Source organism: Amblyomma mixtum, chromosome 8, assembly GCF_055824585.1.
Source record: "Amblyomma mixtum isolate Tamu chromosome 8, ASM5582458v1, whole genome shotgun sequence".
Lineage (NCBI taxonomy): Eukaryota > Metazoa > Arthropoda > Arachnida > Ixodida > Ixodidae > Amblyomma > Amblyomma mixtum.
Genome location: NC_143019.1, coordinates 51,858,558 through 51,879,801, shown reverse-complemented (window position 1 = coordinate 51,879,801; position 21,244 = coordinate 51,858,558). Strand labels below are relative to the sequence as shown.

Below are 21,244 nucleotides of genomic sequence, written 5' to 3'. Positions count from 1 at the left end.
CGCCTGAGGCGGGAGCAAGGGAAAGAGGAGAAACAACGCGGGCGGCCGGCACAGCCGCGCAAAGGCGACGGCGGAAAGCCAGATTCCCACATCCCCCTCTCCTTAAATGCCCTCCTACCCATCGGCAAAGCACGCGGCCAAAATAAAGAAATCAATACACAAAAAAAATAAGCTACACTTCAGTTCCAAAATAAAGAAATGAATACACAAAAAAACTAGATGCACTTCAGTTCCAGCCAGAACAATGTAAAAAAAACAAAGAAAAAACAAGGCAAACAACACTTGCATACGCTTCAGTAAATCAAAACAGCTTGCAGATTATATACACGGTACAATGCGCGGTGCATGCCACAGCACGTTAGGCAGTCCGTGCCAAAGTTCGATGGCGCGGCCTACTCGGCCGTTCGGTCACTCACGTCCTTCAGGGTGACCCGGCGGAGCTACAGCCACTGACGACGGTCCCATGTCGTCAACGAGGTCATCGAAATTCAGCATCAAGATGTCGGTGCCGTCCGACGACCCCGACGAGGACCCGCCGCCCGACAGCACTTCGCCCAGTGTGTTAGATCCTGGAGACACGTATGACCGGCTGCCGCCAGACGCCGGCAATCCGGCACTCAAGAGCGCCGCGAACTCCGGGTTGGTCTCCGCGCGCCGGCGGCAAAGCGCCGCAAGCTCCCGGTCTGGGAGATCACCCGCCGCGGGCCGCTCCGCCAGGCTCCGGCTTTCAACGGCAGCGCTTCTCTCAATCTGTTGCTCCTCTTTCTCCGCCTTCGCTCGCCGCTCCAGTTCCCGCCGGTGCACGCGCCCTGCGCAGTGCGCCGGAAAATACACGGCCACCCGGCACATGTCGCAGTAACCCACGCCGTCGGGCACTGGTAGGCGTGCTCCCGCTGCCGCCTGGTCGTGTTCTCCCACCGTGTGGCCGCGGAACGGCCGTGGCACGCAGTCCAGCTGTGTCCTGGTCTTAACGCGGCGCTGGGCCTTCCAAGGGGCATCGCTGAAAAAGGTCAGCGGCGGCTCCCGGCCTTCCTGACAAGTCCACACGGCCACGCTGCGTTTTTTGGGGGTAGGAGTGGCCTGGGACGGCGACGTCACTCTGGTAACCGGCGGTGCCGGACGGCCCTGTCGACGTCGACGGATATCTGGTCGCCTCTTCTTCGCCTGTGACTTCTTCGCCTGTGACGCCGTCGCCCCACCGCTCAGCGCTCCGCGGACCTCCTGCGTTGGTGCCATCTTCGATTCGTTCAGATGATTTCTCGACGCAGCAGCACGCTATGAAGACACGGCCAAAACTGCGGGGACCTTCAGTGGGAACCCCAGCGGGAAAGGGGCGCTGTCCTCCTCTTCCCCACTCGTCCGCGCTACCTTTGATCTTGGGCACGCGCACCTCACCACAGAGAGACACCGGCACAGAAGCGGAAGCCGGTCGGCGACAACGATCCGCTCATCAGAAGCGTCGCGAGGCGCCGCGGCAGAGCACTGACCTCGCGCCCTTGGACACGACATCACGTTCGGCACAAGGTTCGGGCACAAGAAAGTTAGTGCACCCCTTTCACGCCGGCTGAAACGGGCGAGGACGTTCGGCGGCGTCCAGATGTGTAACCTTGTCCACAGCGAGGGGTCCTTCTCATCCTCGCGCTCACGCAGAAGGACACAACGGCACAACTCACAGGCGTCGCCTTGGCTCATGGTTACGCGCGCACACAGTCACAGCCGCAACCACGCATACACCGGCAAGTGCGCGGACGCTGGTCGGCGACAACGACCCCCCCATCAGGAACGTCCAGATGCGCCGCGGCGAGGGTCAAAGGGTGCACTTTCCGCCCCCCCATCGCCCCAAACGCCCCGCCAACTTCCCCTCCATACGGGCCGCACAAAACTCGCACCACCGCGACACACGGCTCCTTAACGAGCCAACCACCCACAGTCGGGCCGGAAATGAGAAAAGGCGCGCCGTACAAACGACACCTAATCCAATCTATTCCTTCTAGAAGATAAGAGCAAGCACTAGCGGGCTGAAGTTTGCCTATGTACATCTCGGTACGTTAGAACGAAAACAGATGTACAAGCGGGGAAACGAAAGTGGCTAGAAACTGACTGAAACAAAACAAATAAATAAATAGATAAACACACAAGGCTGGAACTGAGCACGCTGCAAAAACAAAAAAAAATAACACACCGTGCTTCGCTTAGGTAGGGCCTGACGAGAAAGCTCGCCAGCTAGCTGAGGCTGCGTGCCTTCGGTTGCGGAAAAAGTCCGCCGTCCGGCATTAATCACACCGGTGACCGTCGCCTCAGATTGTACCGGTGCTCCGTACGCTTGCGTTCCGCAGCACCAGTTGTGCCTTTGCGCTTGCCTTTGATACCAATGGGTATCGGCGCAAGCTCGTCAGACCGTGACGCGTAGGCCTTCAGGTCTGCGATGTGGGCACGGCTGGTTTTCCCCGTAAGGGGATCCTCCAGCAGGTACACGAGTGGCGACCAGACTCTGACCACTCGGTACGGACCAAGCCACTTAGGAGCGAGCGAGGCTGAGAACCCCTTGCTGGCATCGCTAAGAACGTGGTTGCGCTTCAGGACAAGATCACCCACCTGAAAAGTCAGGCGGCGGTGCTTGCGGTCATATTGAGCCTTCTGTTGGGCTCTGGCTGCCGCCAAACTCTGCCTTGCTCTGTTGAGAGCCCGATCAAGCCGGTCCCGAAGCGTCGACGCATAAGCAGAGCAGTCTGCCCGCGTCTGCTCATCCCCGAGCTGGCTCTGCACGACGTTTGACATCGGATTCGCCAGCTCCCTCCCGAAATTGAGGAAGGCGGGAGAGAAACCAGTTGAGCGATTCTCAGCTGTTCGAATGGCGAACGCGAACTCGCTCAAATGGTCTGCCCAATCCTTTTGACACTCGGCAAAGGCCGCAAGCATTGGCTTGAGCGTTCGGTTGATTCGCTCGGTCAAATTGGACTGGGGGTGGTAGGGTGAAGTGGTGTAGTGCTCGATTCCGAGGGAACGGCACGTGTTACCGAACACCCGAGCGGTGAAATAGGACGCATTGTCCGTGATCAGTCTTTCCGGAAAGCCGAACCGACAGAACACTTCCTGGAGTTTATCCAGCACCGCTCGTGCTGACACTTTCCGAAGCGGGTACAACTCAACCCATTTGGAAAAGTGGTCAGCGACTACCATCAGGTAAATGAACCCCTGCTTGCTCCTGGGGAAAGGCCCCATCAAATCGCAGGTGGCCATCTGCCACGGACGCACACTGTCAATTGGTTTCATCATTCCAGGCGGCTTGCCGCCCCGTGACTTCACCGCTTGACAGACATGGCAGGAACGGCAATAGCGGAAAATGTCACGCTTCATGCCGGGCCACGTCACCGATTGACTCAGTTTTGCAAAAACTTTGGAGCCACTCAGATGACCGGCCAGTGGTTCGTCATGAGAGAATCGCAAAAGTGCGCCTCTCAGACTTTTGGGGATAACCACCTTGAACGGGTCGATGGACTCGTCATCGGTGGCTATGTATTTCAGCACGAGCCCGTCATTGTCCAGCAAATATGAATCCCCGGGGTTCGCCGCGACACACGCTGGCTTCTGCCCCCCTGCGCCCGCTACAATACAAGTAGCGTCACGGCGCTCCGTCTCCCTGAGACCGTCGCTCACCTCGCGACAAAAGGGGTCATTTTGCTGGGCTTTCAGTAGCTCTTTACGGCTGAAAACGATTCCAGTCATCCCAGAGGGGAGCATGGTCTCGTCCCCACTCAGGTTTGCAGCCAAGATTTCCGTTCGCGTCGGCAACTCCGAGGCGCTCACGAAGAGCTTCGCCTCTCGTCCTCTTTGCGAAGCGCTGCTTGCCTGGTTAGCGGAATGGGATAACCCGTTTCCGGGCTCCCCCTCCTTGCCGCCCGGCGGCTCGTCCGCTGTTTCGCCCCCTCCGCCTACAGGCGTCAAAGCGCCGCTGGCGAGTGGGGCACGGGATAGCGCGTCAGCTACCACGTTTGTGCTCCCCTTTCGATACTGCACCGAAAAGTCGTAATGCTGTATCAGGAGAGCCCAGCGCGCCAGCCGACCCGCAGGCTCGCGGAGCCGCATCAGCCAACTGAGCGCACTGTGGTCTGTCTGCACCACGAATTGCGTTCCATCAAGGTAGACGTCAAATTTGCGCAGTGCAAACACGATGGCGAGGCACTCCTTCTCGGTCACGGAATAATTCCTCTCCGAGGGCAGCAAGGAGCGGCTGGCAAAGGCCAGCGGTTGCAACACGCCATCGAATTCCTGTAGGAGAACTGCTCCTAAACCCAGATCGCTCGCGTCAGTCTGGACTACGAACTGTCTGGTCAGGTCGGGTAGCCTGAGCTGCGCTGTCTCGGCAATGGCACTAGACAGGAGGCGAAAGGATCGCTCTTGCTCGGGCCCCCATCGCCACGCTGCAGTCTTTCCCAAGAGCTTGGTCAAGGGTGCCTGCACGCGGGCACAGGACGGGATGAACGACCGATAAAAATTGGCCATTCCCAGAAAACGGCGCAGGCCGCGTACGTCCTTGGGCGCGGGAAATTCGAGTATGGCTCGAAGTTTCTCCGCATCAGGCTCAATGGAGCCCTCGCCCAGCGTGAACCCTAGTAACTGAACCCGGGTCCGCGCTATTTGGGCTTTCGCAGGATTCAAAGTCATCCCAGCAGCCCGTACCCTCTCGAGCACGTCGGCAATGTGGCCTAAGTGCTCATCGAAGGTTCGTGAATAAATCACGATATCGTCCAGGTAGCACATGGCGTGGGACCATTTCGCTTCCCCCAGGACGCGGTCCATGAGCCTCTGAAAAGTCGCAGGACCATTGCAGAGACCAAAGGGCATACGAGTGAACTCAAACAGCCCTCTGTGGCACGTGAACGCGGTCTTGGACCGGTCAGTGTCAGCCATCTGGACCTGTAGGTAACCTTTGGAGGCATCTAGCGTGGAAAAATACCGCGCGCTGCCCAGGTTTCCTACGATTGAGCTGATCGTCGGGAGCGGATAGGCATCCTTGCGAGTCAGCGCATTTAGACGGCGATAATCCACACACAAACGGTGGCTGCCATCTTTCTTAGGCACCAACACCACCGGAGACGCCCAGGCGCTGGACGAGCGGCGGATAATGTCCGCCGACAGCATCTCATCCAGCAACCCATCAATCACCTGCCTTTTCGCAAGGCTGACGGGTCTAGGGTTGCACTTCAAAGGAAGCGCGTCTCCAGTGTGGATCTTGTGGCTCACTAAAGTGGTACAGCCAGGTTGATCCGTGAAGAGCTCATCGTACTGACGCAATAGCGCTGTCAAACGAGCCTTCTGTGTGTCATCCAATGTTACCGCACAGGCGGCCAGCGGATGTGGTGCCTGGTCGTGCCGCGCCGCTCGGTCCCAAAGGGGAGGCTGAACGACGGAACGCTCAACACAAGGGCGTGGCCCTGTCCGCTGAGCGTGGCACTCTCCGAACGCCTTCACTGCGCAGGCAGATACTGACGCCGGTGGGCTAATGAACGGCTTAAGCTGGGAAAATGGTCCGTCGCGATAGCCGCCATTCGCAATGTCCACCACGATCCCGGTTTTCAGGAGAAAGTCCCGTCCGAGAATCATGGGCACACTGAGCCCTGGGAGATGGATGAAACGCGTGCGTCTCGTCCGCTCTCCCCACCTGACAGTCAGCCTCGCGGCGCCAGCCGAATGGGCTACGCCTTTCGCAAGGTTGAATGCCGTACGGCAGTCCCGCAAGCGCACAGAGTGCTTTTGCAAGTGGGACAAAACCTCTTCACCGAACAAGGAAGCGCTGGCTCCCGTATCCAGTAACGCCGAAAATTCGCGGCCAGCAATGGTGACCGGAATAAACGGCGCGTGCGCATTAGCAAGGCAGCTTGCTCTGTACGCAGAGGGAATTAGCAGAGATTGGGCCGGTGGTCCCTTTACGACCGACCCCCGCCGCCGTTTCCCTGCCTCGCAGGAGGCCTGGCTACGGTGCATTCTCTTGCTAAGTGGCCCCTCTCTTGGCAGCGGAAACAACGCACACCGCCGCGAGCTTGGTCGCGGGACAATGGCGCCTCTCCCTGCCTGGGTCCGCCCGCTGCACGACCAAAGGGTCGGCCGAGTCGGGTTTCCCCCTCCGCTGTGCGTTGGAGCGCTTGGCGCCCCTCAGCACGCGCTTCAGAAAACGGTGCAGCGCAGGCTGCCCGTCTCCCGTACGAGTAGGGATCGAGAGCTCTTTCGCTCAACTCCCATGCCTCGTTTCGCCCGCTAACAGCTGCAAAGGCAGGTTGTGCGGGTGGTCGCCGGTTGGGTAAGGGCAAGGCCCCTCTCCATGCACAGCGTGGCTCAAGGGCCTCGCTTGCCGGCGGTGGCGGACGATAGGCGCGCGCGGCGAGAATGTCGCCTTGAATGCGCTTTGCCTCGGCGGCCAGCTCCTCCAAATCTCGGAATCGGCCGCCGCGCAGGTAAGCCGAAAAGGTCGGATGTGCCTGCCTGATCGTCCTTTCGACACGCTCCTCGTTCGAGGCTCTGGGTTCGGCGATTGAGAAAAGGTCTTCCATCGCACGAACATACTCTTGCAGCGACTCATCCGGAGCCTGAGTACGAAGCTCCAGCTCTCGCCGCATCCTACGCTCGTAGTCAGCGGGCAGGAATTCGCGCAGGAATGCTGCACGGAACTCCTCGAGAGTCGCTGCCCGGTGGCCGGAAAGCCGATGCCACCGAGCTGCCGTGTCAGTCAGCGCTGCGGGGATGATGTGTGCAAGCACCACCTTCTCAGTAAGACCCATAGTTCTCTGATAATGGGTGAGGGACTCAAGGAAATCCCGGGCACTGAGTAGGTCATCATACCCGCGGTATGTTGGCATGGGCAACTTGACCGCGGGGTGAGACAACTTCGGCGTGGCCAAAAGCGTCCCAACAGCCCCTGACAGCGACTGGATCATCTGGGCAGCACTGGCTAGCAGCGCCTGCGCCCCGGCCTCAGTGGAGGCTTGGGCGGGCTGCACGAACGAGGGAGGCAAGGCTCCTAGTTCGATGAGCGGCGCGGTTTCCGCAGGGAACCGGGCCAGCGCCTCGCCGTTCCCAGAGCAGAATTGACTGCTCGCGGGGCACGGCTGCTGCTGTTCGAAACTGCCGGTTGCGGCAGCGTGACACGAACTGCTTTCGCACTGGGCGGAAAGCGTGCACAGCTGAGGCATGTGACCAGCGGATGCACCGCAGGGTGCTTCCGATACAGCTCCAATGGGAGCCGCGTGGTCGACATTTTGGGTTGTGGCGCCGTAAACCCCAACGGGGGCCGCGGCCAACCACGGTGTCTGGCTATTCGAAGGAACAGCAGCCAGCGGATCAAACGACGCTACAACTCCGTAGGGAGCCGACATGTAGCTACCGAGTGCCCCGCTGGGGGTAGACATGGTGCGCAAGCGTGATCGGCAAGGCGACCTGCTCGGCTAATGTGTCATCAAAGGCGTAAGCGCCAATGACTTATCACGTTGGGCGCCAGTTGTGGGTTTCTACGTGGACACAGGCCACCACCCACCGCGGGTTCGAGCTTCGCGCGAGCCAAGGGCCCCGATCAGCCGTCACCGCACACACACACTGGGACACCGATGCAGCGCACTCAACCTCCGCTGGGAGGAGAGCGATTCGCCGCAAAGAAATAGGCCTCCAAGTTCACGAAGGAGACGTTTATTCACATCGTCCTCCAGCTGATACACACACACTCAATAGTCACCCCGTCCCGGGGGCGCGCGAGGAGCAAGGCTCCGCTGCGCGCACGAAGCGACTCGAGTAATGCGCACCGCTAGCACGCCGCTGCAGGAGAATGTCCCCGCGGCAGTGCTGTGATCTCTCTCTCGTGTCGACCGTTGGGCCGGTTGCGAGAGAGAGTGGGCAATCAACGCAAGGTACGCCTGTCTGAGGTCGCTGGACCCCGCTGGACAGGCTCGAGCCGCTGCAGGTCAGAGGACACGTGCGGGCGAGCTCGAGTATGCACTGGTCCGAACGGCAAAGGCCGGCACGGACAAACAGTAACGTACGCACCTTACGCTGTCTCGGAGGGATCTCTCTCTCTCTGGGCCCCGCTCGGACGGTCGCGCGGCGCGCGGCCGCCCAAAGCGGGGTCCCGAATTCCCGCCAAAAGGCGCCAATGGCAAAGGCCCTTGGGGAGCCGGGGCGGAGCTGTGGCTAAATGACAGTGATTAGTCACCCAGCCGCCTCTCCACCGCCTGAGGCGGGAGCAAGGGAAAGAGGAGAAACAACGCGGGCGGCCGGCACAGCCGCGCAAAGGCGACGGCGGAAAGCCAGATTCCCACAAAATACAGCATCCCACACCGGAGCAATGGAAGGCCGCGCTGTCAGGCGGTGAATTCGGTTGACCGTGAACACGCTGCAGTCGTAGCCGCTGGTGTACTGGAATAAGGGACAGCACGCTTACTGGAGAAAAGAGCGCTATGAAAGAGCGCTATGGCACAGGGTGTTTTCGACTACTCAAGGTGGTTTTAAAGACCCATTTTTCTAAGTATTTCACCCTTAATAAGCCCAGCGCCTGGCTATAGGGGAAAGCTTCTACCAAGTATACATTACCGGTATATGTACCCGGCGACACTAACGATCAAAGTCTCAACCTCCCGCATGCTAGGCGGATGCTTCCACCGCTGCGGTTAGTGTACACTGTAAACACAAATAAGCCCAAATAGGAGTATAAATGGCTAGTGTCCGCTTTTAAACTCCTTTTTGAAAATTGCGCAATCGACTTTAAGTTGTAAAAAAGAGGAAATCCTCCTTTTTTACTGCCGTCGCGAAATCGAGGAGTAAAATAAAGCATTTACATGATTTTACTACTTTTCCAAGCAGGAGTATGTCGGCTTCAATACTCCTTCAGGCCCTTTATGCACTCCTTAGTGTCTGCCCGCCGCCTAGTGGCAGCTGCCGGTGCGCTGCACTTGCAGGTGACGACGCCGGCTCTGTCGTCGCTGCCTGCTCGCCTCTGCTTTTGCTGCTTCACGCACGTTTGTCATGTTACAAGACACCGGATCGCCGCAACCTCGCGACAGTGCCGCAGACAGTGCCTGTGAAGCCCCCAGTGTATTCGGAGAACGCTTGGTGTTGCATCGCCTGCGACGGCAGTCTGCGAGAGGCTTAGCCAGCCGAGCTCAGCCGAGCCAACATGGCGGTGTGTGACGCGTCGACCTCCCCGAAGCCGCCAGTTTGCCACCCGCTCCTTTGCGCGCTCTTGTCGTGACGTAAGACTGGACATCATCGACCTTAGCAGCAACGTGCTGCAATGAACGTCTCACTCAAGCCAGCAATATGTGCAGAAGCAGCGGCTAGTCATTCATTGTCTACGCAGCATACAAGTGTTGGCTGCTGCCGTTTCGCCGCGCCGACATGGCGATGTGTGTGTGACGCACCAGTTTTCTCGACATCGTCGGCCCCTCGTTCTTTCGCTGTATTGCAAGAATACTAAAGACTGGATTATCATCGTCGTGTGTTCTGGTAAGCAGTATTAAACTCTCCTTTGATGCCATAGACGCGCATGCACTTAACGCCGCTCCCTTTTCAGTGTGCGTAGACTTGCTGTGAACCACGGGTGCGCCGAGATGAAAGGCTTAACGAGAACAGCAAAACAGCAAAGGCTTCATTGTGGTCCGGTGGAGCCAACTCACACAGCAGGCATGAAGTAAGTATCTGAGAAATTTGTTGTTGCACGCGGCTGAAAAAAAGAGTGTGGCACTGCAGTCGTGGCTGTTACGCTAACATGTACAGCTGGAAGTACGGTCAGTTCTTCTAGGGACCAAATTTTCTTCATGCGTTCACGCCCCATGAATATGGAAAAGCTGTACAGGCAATGACAGGTGAAAATGCACGGCCTTGGGGTCTGTGAATTTTTGTCACGTTATTACGAACAGTGCTGAGAACCCTGCCCTAATCGGTTGCTTCCTTTCCTGTGTTTTAAGAGGGCCTTGTTATGCAAACAATGCAAGCGATTTTATTCTTTTCAGTCATAGCACAGGACATGACGACGCCTTAGCGCTCACGGAGATTAGCTAAACTGTTACATTTTCCGAGTTGATGGCATCTTAACGTCGCAGCGATTTTCGGCAGCGGACATGAGGTTTCAACCATACTGAACGCTGCCTTTTCTGGATGGTTAGGCGTCTAGTTCCAAAATGTGGTACCTTGTAAGCTCTTCGCATTTGAAAAATGTTAAAAGAAGTTTCCACTTCGCGTGCAGTTTCCGAACACATTCCATTATGTGAAACTCGTGGAGGCAAGCGTTCCGGTTCAGACTGCTGATCCCAGGAAGGCAGCGAAAGAAAAAGAATAAAGCAGACGCCAGTGTACAAGATCCCCTGCTCGTGCTGGACGTAGTACATTGGCGAAAGCAAGCATTTCCCAGAAAAACTGAAGCAGCACAAAGCGGATGCCAAACAAATGAACAAGGAAGGAAGCGCGGGTTGACAAGACTGACTTCGAGGGAACTATCCTTGCATCAACTGTCTACGATCAGTGACCCGGCGGATGGCTAACCGAAGGCTTAAAAAAAGGCAAGCTGTGACTCACTCGCAGTCACACCTGCTGAAAGAAACCAGTCACACAAGACGACGGACAAGAAGAGTGTACACACCACCGTCGTCTTGTGTGACTGGTTTTTTTCCGTTTACAATGTACCAACTGGCCCGCATTTCAACCCTTCTGGTGAAAGAACCAAGAAGATTCCGAAACATGTTTTTTTTTTTTCATTGGCGTTCTTTCCCGAAAGTATATTCATTTCCCAGCCAGATAGGCCTGTGTAGAATGTTTTCTTTTGAACCCTGGCCACGAATGTGAGGGCAAAGCTTAACAGAAGACAGGTGGCGGCGGGAGGGTGGGTCTGTTGGTAGCTTTCTATTCCTAACAATGCCTGCTATGTCAGTCACCCTTGCCCTGCCTTTGACCTATACACAGAATGACGACGTCCTGAAAATGCGTAGCTGCGGGCTCTCCCATCAAGGAAATTGCATGTAAGCTTCCGCTGCGTGTATGCAAAGCGCTGTTTTTTGTTTGCATGTTTTGATTTCAGTAATTGGTTCTGATATGGTGCCTGAAAAGCATGAGGAACCTCTGACAAGTAAAAAAAAAATTATATCTCGAGGCCTCTTTCGGTGCAGGAACGCAGCCAAAGGCAGCGCGAATGCGCAGGTGCCTCAGTAAGACCATTTTATTTTTTTAAGTTTTATGCTTTGTGGAAAAAATGTTCCCTATCGATGCTGCTTCCCATTCGCCGTATTGCCTTAATGTTTACGAAAGCGGCTCTCTGGAATTTGTGATTCCCTGAAAACCGCGTTTAGCCGCTGTCATCCGACAGGATACAGGTATGTATTAGCTAGTTGATTACCTACTATGTTCTACTAGCTAATCTTTAGTCATGAAAAACGTTTAAACTTCAATAATACCTACTTTATTTAAAAGTGCACTCTGAACGGCTTTGGGACGTTGACTTCTACACTTGAAGCACGTCATACTTCAAGCTTAGAGGTGCAATTCCTCTGATGCATTTTTTTTTCTAATCTTTCTTTCAGAAGGAGCCCGTATGTTGACAGCGAAGCATTTCAAGGTTCCCTCCTTGCTTTCAAGTGTGGCATCTCTATTTTCATTCCTTTGGGTATTTAAATTATGTACCCAAAGACAGCGTGGGTTAAGGCACTCTTCTTTTCTACAGGGGCCAAGACGTAGGTTCTCTGTAACCGTCGAAAGCAAGCTGCCGAACACATGTCTCAAATGTTTTGTACCCAATAAAATATTGTTTGAAATAAATCACTGTAAGTTCATCGACGCATTTATCCTGGAATATCAAGCTCTAAAATGAGCCTTCCATACGAATACTTTATTTCAAATCGGCTTCCGCATCAAGTGAAGTATTATACTCGTCTGGGAATCATAAATGTAACCCTATAGTAAGAAAAATTTCTCGAAAAATTTCCTGCCAGAACTACTTAAAAGGAACAGGCACGTACTCCTGAAATGTACTATAAAAGTAGCTGCAAAGGAGTATATAATACTTCTATTAATTGCCATGCTAACTCCTTTGTGATCACAACTTTACTCCTAAATAAACTCCCGTCTGCAGAGCGGTAACACTTTACTCCTTCTAGCACTCCGAAAGTACCCCTTCAAGCAGAGGAGTAGACGATATACTCCTATTCTGAGGAGTATAAAAACCCCTTTTCGGGAGTGCGCTACGCGATGAGCCATTTACTCCTATCCGGGTGTTTTTCGGTTTGCAGTGTAGGAGTGTTCACATGAGTATGAAACTGTGTAATGACGGTAGCCTACCAAGAGGCGTGCCATAAATGATTGTGATTAGCGGAAATGTGGACAGGCTCTGGGCCCAGCATTTAAAGCCCTCCTTGGACCGCATGAGGATGTCTTGCGCCCACAATTAGGCATATTGGATCTGTGATCCGACCAGAATCGTAAAACGCAAATAGGAAGTTGTGCGAAGCCTTTGAGGCGCCATCATGTCACCGTCATCGTTGCCGACAGCAGTGTGACCGGCACATTTCTTAACAGGAATCATGTCATTACAGATGCCTCTGTTATGAGCAACAATCTGTAGATTTTTGTCACCACGCTGTAAATTTTGTCTGTTTCTAGCCGCAGCGACTGCAAGCGCTGGAAAGGAGTGACCGCGGCCTAACTCGCGTTCCACGTGTACAATAACCAGTCTCAAAACTGGCGCCCTCATACGGCGAAAACTATCGAAAAGTGAACGGCGGATATTGCGCACAAGGGCAGGCATTCCATAGCAGTGGTATAAAGGAAGCCACGACCGAAGGCATGCGAGTGTAGCCATGTTTGAAAACGCTTATAGCGCCGTCTGTTAAATGCAATACACCTAATGGGCATCGGTTTCTATACATGTAGCGTCATATCATGGGGTGCTCCGGCAAGACTATTCCATCAGCACCAACAAGTCAAAAAAAGAACAAGCCCATGTGAGAAAAGTGCAGACACGACAAGCCTTGTCCTGTCAAACATCTGCTCCGTCTTTGTCACTTCGGCTCAGTCGAAATAATGGAAATGGGAAATAACGGAATAAAGGATCTTGCGAGACGTCATTCAGCCAGCTTTTCGAGAAGCACCATTGTTGGGATCACACAATGGCTTCCAAAGTGTCGCTTCCATTGCCGTGGCGATCCAGATCTTATGTCTTCACGGAACCCGTTGTGGATGGCGCCACTTACACTGTTAACTACGGTGCCGATGTGTTATGCTAAGCAGGATGCGAACCCACCGCGTCGGATGCACCAGGTCTTCCTTGTTTCGGAGGTCGTTTTAAGCGCCGTGACTATGCCTCATTTGCCTGATCACACTTTGCTATACCGCCCCACGGGAAGAAAAAAAAATGCAGAAGCAAGCATGCGCTGAGCTGCGATCATATCACAAGTTTTCAAGTGCATTTACTCTAAATTTGGACTCAATGCCAATCTATAAAAGTTCTGTTCATCAAGCTCTATGGAACCAACCTCTCTTTTCCGTCACCCAAATACCCTGCTCTCCACTCTCAAACCAAGCTACGCAAAACTTCAGTGCTCTTGCTACACCGGTCGCAACTGGCAAGTCACCGGTAAAACTAGCACGTTGATCTACCGAAATCCTACGAAATGGAAAGCAGCACAGATAAGTAGGCGTTCAAGTCAACTCAGGTTAAGCGCCTACTGGGAGATGCAACGGCTCGCTTCATGAACAACGTCTTCGTCGCCATCATCATCATCATCAGCAGCAGCAGCAGCAGCAGCCGAATTGGGTACACAGCAGAACGAAAGCCTTATTTATATTTTAAGCCGGCCGCGGCCACGTGATCTGGTATATTTTCACAGCTCGTCACTCCATCTATCGGCCGCACACGATTATGTTTTTTTTTCTCGTATGGCATGCATTCTGTCCACATTCTGTCACTGTAATGGCCACCAGTTGTCAGCTCTGCTCCGCGTGTTATATGCCTTGCCCGGATCCATTGCCGTTTCATAGTTCCAGCTAAAACTATACTGTACTAAGGCTTCTTAGACGAAACAAACTAACGTTTTTGTACCTCCTAATTGGGCCCAGAAAAGGGGAGGACTCGAATTGCTAGTCAGATGGGAAAGAGGGAAGCCATTCCAAGGACTGAAGAGCCGGCGGTAAAAAAAATAAAATACTGGAAGACGTGCGGGATCAAAGTGCTGGCGTTCTGAGAAGCGAACCTTAGCTAACGATTGATCGACACATGCGTTCGGAGCGGAGAGGGCACGGTGTGTAGCCAGGGGTTGGGAGGGAGCGTAGCCCCCGTCGCGGCTCCAGGCAGGACTGACTGTCATCCGGCACCACCACCAGCGGGCAGGGGAGCCGAGCGGGCCGCGGTCCCTCCTCTCCCTTTCCTTTTTCCCGTCTTTCTTCCCCATCGTTCCCGGAATCGGGGACCCGTCCTCGGTACCCAGCGCGCCATCGACGACGACCACGGGCGCTCCCAGGGAAGAAGGGAGAACGGTGCACAAAAACGGGAAGCGCTCGGTCTTTCCCTGTGGAGACCAGGACGAAAGGGAACAAGGGTGGGCCGGGAGACAGAGTGGTACAGTGTCGCACCGAAAGTGCGTGACTCATCATAAGCTCGTCACAAAAGGAGTAAGAGAGGAAGAATACTATATTGGCCTATAGAGACGTCATGAGAGACCCTATACATCTAGAGTTTTTGTCCAGTATTTTCTAGTTTTGGCGTTGTCCATCCTTGCGTCATGTGTTTGACTAAAATTAGATGGCACTCTGAAAGTGCGTGGATTCAACCCCACAGGCCCGAAATAAGGAATTTCCTGCTTTCGCTTTTCGCAATTAACTTTTATGATTCTGGGCAATCGCATAAAAAAAATGAAATGAAAATTGAAAATTGTTTTGAGGAAAAGAAATGACGCAGTAACTGTCTCACATATGTCGGTGGTCACCCGAACCGCGCCGTAAGTAAAGGGATAAAGGAGGGAGCGAAAGAAGAAAGAGAGTAAGAGGTGCCGTATTAGAGGTCTTCCGAATATTTCCAGCCACCTGGGGATCTTTAGCGTGCACTGACATCGCACAGCACACGGGCTCCTTTTGCGTTTCGCCTCCAACGAAACGCGGCCGCCGCGGTCGGGTTCGAGCCCGGGTACTCCAAGAAGGAAGGTAGTTTACTAAAGGAACGAAAAGTTCGTTCTTTCGGCAGCTAGTAGCACTGTGATGTGCACTTTCTGGGCTCACAACAACCTCTTTTTCCCTATAAATGAGGCTATAAAAGCACAGCTTTGTTTGTAAGGTAATGAATACTGCAGCCTTGAAAAATGGACACAGTGTCATTGACACGACACAACAGCCGAGCATGACGCGGGCCGTGAAATTAAAGGGAACAACAGAAATGCACCAAATATTTTTCGGGTAACGGGCGCATGTTCTTTTTGCTCGTAGAAGGCTACGGAGTGAGCTAAAAATATATTTGGATCAGGTGCGGTTCTTATAACTTCCACCGAAATCTCCGTGCACGACCTTGTTGGTGTTTCGTTCGCATCAAAATGCAACCACTGCATCCAAACATCGCATGTGACCTGGAGCTTCGCAGTGCTACGGAGCGGTGCTGAGCTACAGACGCAGGTAGGGCATGCGTACTACCTCCTTCGAATAGCGGCCTATAGATATATTACTAACCAGTGAAATTTATCGTTTGAAACTCCTTTCTGCTTCTCTTACATTTTACGACTCGTTTGATTCGTTAGTTATTTACTATTCATTTTACCACTACTTCTTTTTCGACATTTCTTTGTTGCTTGTGCGCATTTGCTCCTATTAGGTTTTTGGCAAGCTTGTGCCGTATCGAGTCGCTTTTGATGACGATGGAACCTCGTTCCAGATGTGTCCACCACAGCCCAATATGTTCCGAGTTCTCGTGAACGCCCCAGCTGGGAACGTGCTTTTGCAAAGTTATGACCTCACACAAATAGCAAGAACAATTAAACGTTCCGTACTTCCACCCAAGCATGCAGCACAGGTAATGGGCCCAGTATTGTAAATGGATGGCTGCACTCTGGTTCTTTGTAGGACTGGCCTTTTGGACCGATTACCTGTGCTCCTCCCCCTTACCCTCTAACTGGATTTGACTTCGCCGCAACGTCTTCGAACTGTCTGCATCCCGTTTCGGCTGCGCTAAGAAATTCGCAATACTTTTAGCATATGGGGGTACTGACACACCGGGCTGTGTAGCCCGCTCCACCACTACACCATCACTGCGCATGCGCGGACGTTCTCTACGTAGTAGCAGTACCCGCAGCTGGTCGACACCTGGCGCCCTCTGGCTTCCTCACAGTGAACTACGCATGCAAAGTCGCGGTGCGCGGTATACCAGTGAGCGGAAGCTGCGGTGATACGCACCATGCTAATTGTGTCTGATATACCTTAAATGCATCCCATAAACTAGTCCACGCGCTAGTATTGTTCACCTGCTTGCCTCTCGGTCCTCTGTAAAGCAGGAGCCACATATCAGGAAGCAAGGACATACCGCAGCAAGCAAGAACATCCGAAGCAACAAGCACCGATGCGCCGCTAAGGCTCAAGCTCCGCCCACAGCCAGTATTACCTTGCCACCGCGTAGCAGGTGTCTGAGCGCTAGCTTGCTCGATGTACAGAGGGCGAACACTTGTCTAGAACGACCGAACTGCGCCGCCACGTTCAAGCTCCGCCCACAGCCAGTATTACCTTGCAACCGCGTAGCAGGTGTCTGAGCGCTAGCTTGCTCGATGTACAGAGGGTGAAACACTTGTCTAGAACGACCGAACTGTTTGTTCCGCAGCTCCCAAAGCCGCTGCGACCAGGAAGGCAAAAATTAACAATAAAATCCTATGAGCATAGCTGCACATGCTTACATTCAGACCATTACATTCAGAGCGCGAAACACGACAGAACGTGTTCTACACAAGCGTTTTGCCCTCTATACTTCACTTTCGCACCAGAAAAGCCCAGAAAGGTTGCCTGCTGTATTCGAGCAACGACAACAAGCCTGCGCAAGTGCTCAGCTTTCGGGAATGACACCGCCCAGGGCGCACCGGACGACTAACTATAATACGTTGCTCCCTGGCTGCCCTGGTTGTCGCTAAGCCTAGCCGGTTTCGAATCGATGCCGCAGCTGAGGGCGCATCTGAACTGGTCAGCGCTTTAACAGGGACTTTTAGACTAGGGTCAGCCTGCTCTAAAAGTCTCTAATAAATGTACTACTCTCGTCACCGCTTTACTGTGAACCAAATATTATTTAAAAATTTAAATATTCTCTATTTCCGCGAGTTCTAGCAGACGCCAGGCAAGCCGCACCAGGCAGCAGCACCAAAGTGGCTATGGGAAAAAAATTTCCTCGTATCGCAGTTGTCACTTCTACCAGCAACTCGCCATTAGCCAACGATCCTCAAAAATGATTAATTTCTGACATTTCTCTATCCCAGGACTTGTTATAAAAGGGAACTGACAATACTAGCGCTTTTTTTCTGACGCCAGCGACGACATACAGGCTGGCAGGCCGGCCTCGAGAAGCGCGCCCTCTACGTTATCAATATAGTTATCAATACAGTTATCATGAAGCTGGCGCTCTTTGCGCTGTGATTGGATTCTCAGAGACCTTTTTTTGCAAGCCCATATCAAATCTGTTTAGAATGCCATGATTCCATTGCTTAACTAACTCCCCTAATATAACCTTGCTATACCGGTGCACTACTTCCTGGTCGTCATTACCACTAGTGAGTGAGTCACGTACAATGCAGGCAGACCGCCTCAGGCCTCCCCTATGTTGCCTCCGACTGTTTTTGCTCAACTTCTTGCACTTTTTTCTGCTTTAATAAATGCGTATACTTCTACGCTCCATCATTGCACTTCTATTGTCCTCCTGCTAACTTTAAGCAGTGCTGGTCAAGGATATAAACGTGAAAGTACCTTTCAAAGCCACAGCTTGAGGCTAGCCTGCAATAAAATGGCGGCCCAGTTATAGAGGAAAGCTGGACTAATTAATTTTCGAATTAGCCTTGGTGAAACAATGGACGAGAAATATGTATCCTAAGATGCAATGCTAACTAGCGCCCTGCGTGTTTTCTTTCATGCCCGCTTTGTCTTGAGGGATCTCTTTGTCAACCGTTGGGTTCACGGTCTCGATAAGATAGGATCGGGTACAAAGGACAGTACGGGAGATGACAGGACAGAAGTGGATAGGGGAGGGAGCACAGGGCAGGACAGGTCAGAATATAACGTGAGATCACACTTTTTCCGTTTTGTTTTTAGCTGTTTGTTCGATTTATTATTGGCCGCCGCGATGGTTGAGTGGTCATGGTGCTCGGCGCTGCTAACCCGAAGGATGCGTGTTCGATCCCGGCCACGGCGGTCGCATTTCGGTGAAGGCGAAATGCTAGAGGCCCGTGTACTGTGCGATGTCAGTGCACGTTGAAGAACCCCAGGAAGTCGAAATTTCCGGAGTCCTTCACTACGGCGTCCCTAATAGCCTGAGTCGCTTTGGCATGTTGAACCCCATAAACCAAACCAATTATTTTTGGTGAATTATGTTCGTGTGCTTTTTTCGTAAGGCTCGCTTTTTAACTACTAACCGTTTCCTAGTATCAAAATTGTGAAAGTAAAAATGAGCCTACGGGCCAAACTATAATTCGGAGTTCTACACCAGGCTAGTGTTCCCGCCATGCTTTTGTTTTGTTTTGTTTTCCTTTTGCTCCGTATTCCCGTCCTTCTGTACTTGAAAAGGAACGAATTAGCATAACGATATTGCATGACAGATGCAGTTGTGAAGACGAAACCAGCCCTGCTAGAGTGGCGGCAATGGTTTCGCTTAAACAATGCGCAAGTTGCAATGTTTCGGTCTCAGTAGCATCTCCGGCCGTTAGTTCCGCGATAAAATAAAGATATCATATTAACGATATAAGTTCATACAACACAGGACCGGACAGGATGGTGTACAACATAAGCAAGATGTTGCAGGTGGGGCTATAGTAGCATACAACTTAAAAACAGCAGTTGCTAACACTGGGCCGCGGTCCGCGGCGTCCTGTATTACTCCGCTGGCCAACCGCAACTGTAAACGAAATCAGCTTTTCAATGCTTGACTATATCAAACAATCCATGTGTCAAAATCCTAGAGGTTATAATTTTTGTCTTGTGACAACCTTCTCGTTTACGTAACAATAAACGTTTAAGCAGCGGACTACTTTTTGGTCGCGTAGGAATTCTGTGCGTGGAGGCTGAATGTGGGCGGAGCTTCACTGCAGACTTAAATTGTATCCGTCTATAGATTTCTTTTTTCTTTTTGCGTGGTGGCAATAGGGTGGTACGAACAATGCCTCAACGAATTACAAAGTTTCGGCTCTTGAATCGCCGCGCTCTGAACCTGCCGTTCGTCACCTACGCATCCTCGAAGCGTGCGTCAGAGCGGCGGCGGCAAACATCCCGTTGACAGTTCCGAGAAGAACCGCTCACGGCGTCCCTTCGCGGGCGAGAAAGGCGAGAAGACCGGAGGAGAGAGAAGCGATGACGACGCTTCCTGTTGGCAGCGGCCCGCGCGGCGCAAACCGCATTCCGCGATTGCTTCGCGTCGCGCGCTCTGTGCGCCTCTCGCGTCGGTTCTCGCTCCGTATCCGTCTTTCGGAGAGGCAGGCGACCAACTGTCGACGGCCGTTTCCGTGTTCGCAATTCGAGCTAGCAACCTTGGCTACAGGTTAAACGGGGATGATTTTAAGGCGAAAGCCTTTAATGGCTCATACTGTCGTCCGTTAACAAAGCGTGTCACACGCGTTCAACTCGGGAACTAAAAAAGATAGAAGAAAACCAATGGCTGCTTCAGATAGAGGAGGCAAAAATGAACCTAGAAGACAAGTGTGATGACTGCAGATTAATTAATTAATTATAGGCTAAAATGTCCAAATAGCGCGGACGTTGAAAAAGTCACGGGAACCGTGTGACGTCATATCCACCGGAAGTCGGTCACGGTGTAGTGAATATCGTCACAGAATGGTCGGAAAAACGTCGGATTTGTGTCAGATTAGATGGCAAAATGTGTAATTAAGCGTAAATAACACTTAAGATCCCCGAAAGATGTACAATTTGGGTACCGATATAGCCACGGGAACGGTGTGACGTCATATCCACCGGAAGTCGTCACAGCATATTCTTTGCTTTCGTCTGCTAATGCTAGCACCAATGCAACAGACTTGAGGAATACGTAATAGACGACATGCTAGGACCCGAGGCGTGGGCTCATTTAGCTTTGTCATTATAATCATCATCAGCGAATCAGCGGCAGGAATGAGGCCAGTTAATCAAGCAAATTATCTAGCGTCATCTATTTCACTTGACTCGATCACCGTTAACTCAGTGATATTCCATGCCGTAACCGAAAATTCTCTCGACGAGACCCTAGAATCCCTATTTCAGCGCCTTCTACCTTTCGGCAGCTTGAAAATTCTGCCAATTTGGAAAAACGTGGAGCGATTTCGGTTCTCAAGATTCGCTGAAACGCCGTAAAAATTCTCCTTTCGCCAATTTTTCCCCCTCAAATTCCTCGCGAAGGGAAAATCCTCCTAATGGGATATCATCGCCTTCACTAATTTGCTCAAAAAGGTCACCGGGTGGCTTTCTGCTCATGTGACGTGCTGCAGAAATAACTACATTCTTTCCTCTTGACTCTCGGCAGTCGTGAGTGTGGCACTTACCATTCTCATGGAACAAATCATGGAACATGGAACAATCTTCGTTTCTGAATATCACATAACCGATCCTCACAGTTTCGGACAAGGACATCCCCAGAATTTTCAAACCAGTGTTAGCTTGCGTAGAAGGCATGTTGTAAGTTCACTGAGTGCAGAAACGAAGGCTTTTGTTAATTAAAGCAGCCTAAAATTGCGTATTCCTCCATGACTACACTGTAAACACGAATACGCCTATATGGGTGTAAAAAGGGAGTAAGTTGACCTCTAACTCCCTTTTATAAGAGAGAGTGCGCTAGATGAGAGTCTACTCCCTTTTTACTCCTTTCTGTTCAGAGTGTAGCATAGAGTTTCTTACTATTACCTAGAGGGAAAGCTGGCGGCGCTGCACTTCAGCCACCATGGAGGCTCAAAGCATCATGGGGCGGTGAGCTACTTGTTGCGGCACAGTCGTAATTTTTTGGAACACGGAGTGGCACTACTAAGATGTTTCATTCCGAAAACGCTGTTCGTGTGTGCGCAGACGACTTTGG

General features: G+C 52.5%; 1 long non-coding RNA gene across 1 annotated transcript; it reads left to right on the top strand.

Moving 5' to 3' along the window:
• The first annotated feature begins 8,674 nt into the window (after positions 1-8,674).
• Positions 8,675-11,787, top strand: LOC149332407 (uncharacterized). Its single transcript, XR_016285180.1, has 3 exons — positions 8,675-9,486; positions 9,554-9,670; positions 11,553-11,787. It is a non-coding gene; the product is annotated as an uncharacterized LOC149332407 (long non-coding RNA).
• Positions 11,788-21,244: the final 9,457 nt, after the last annotated feature.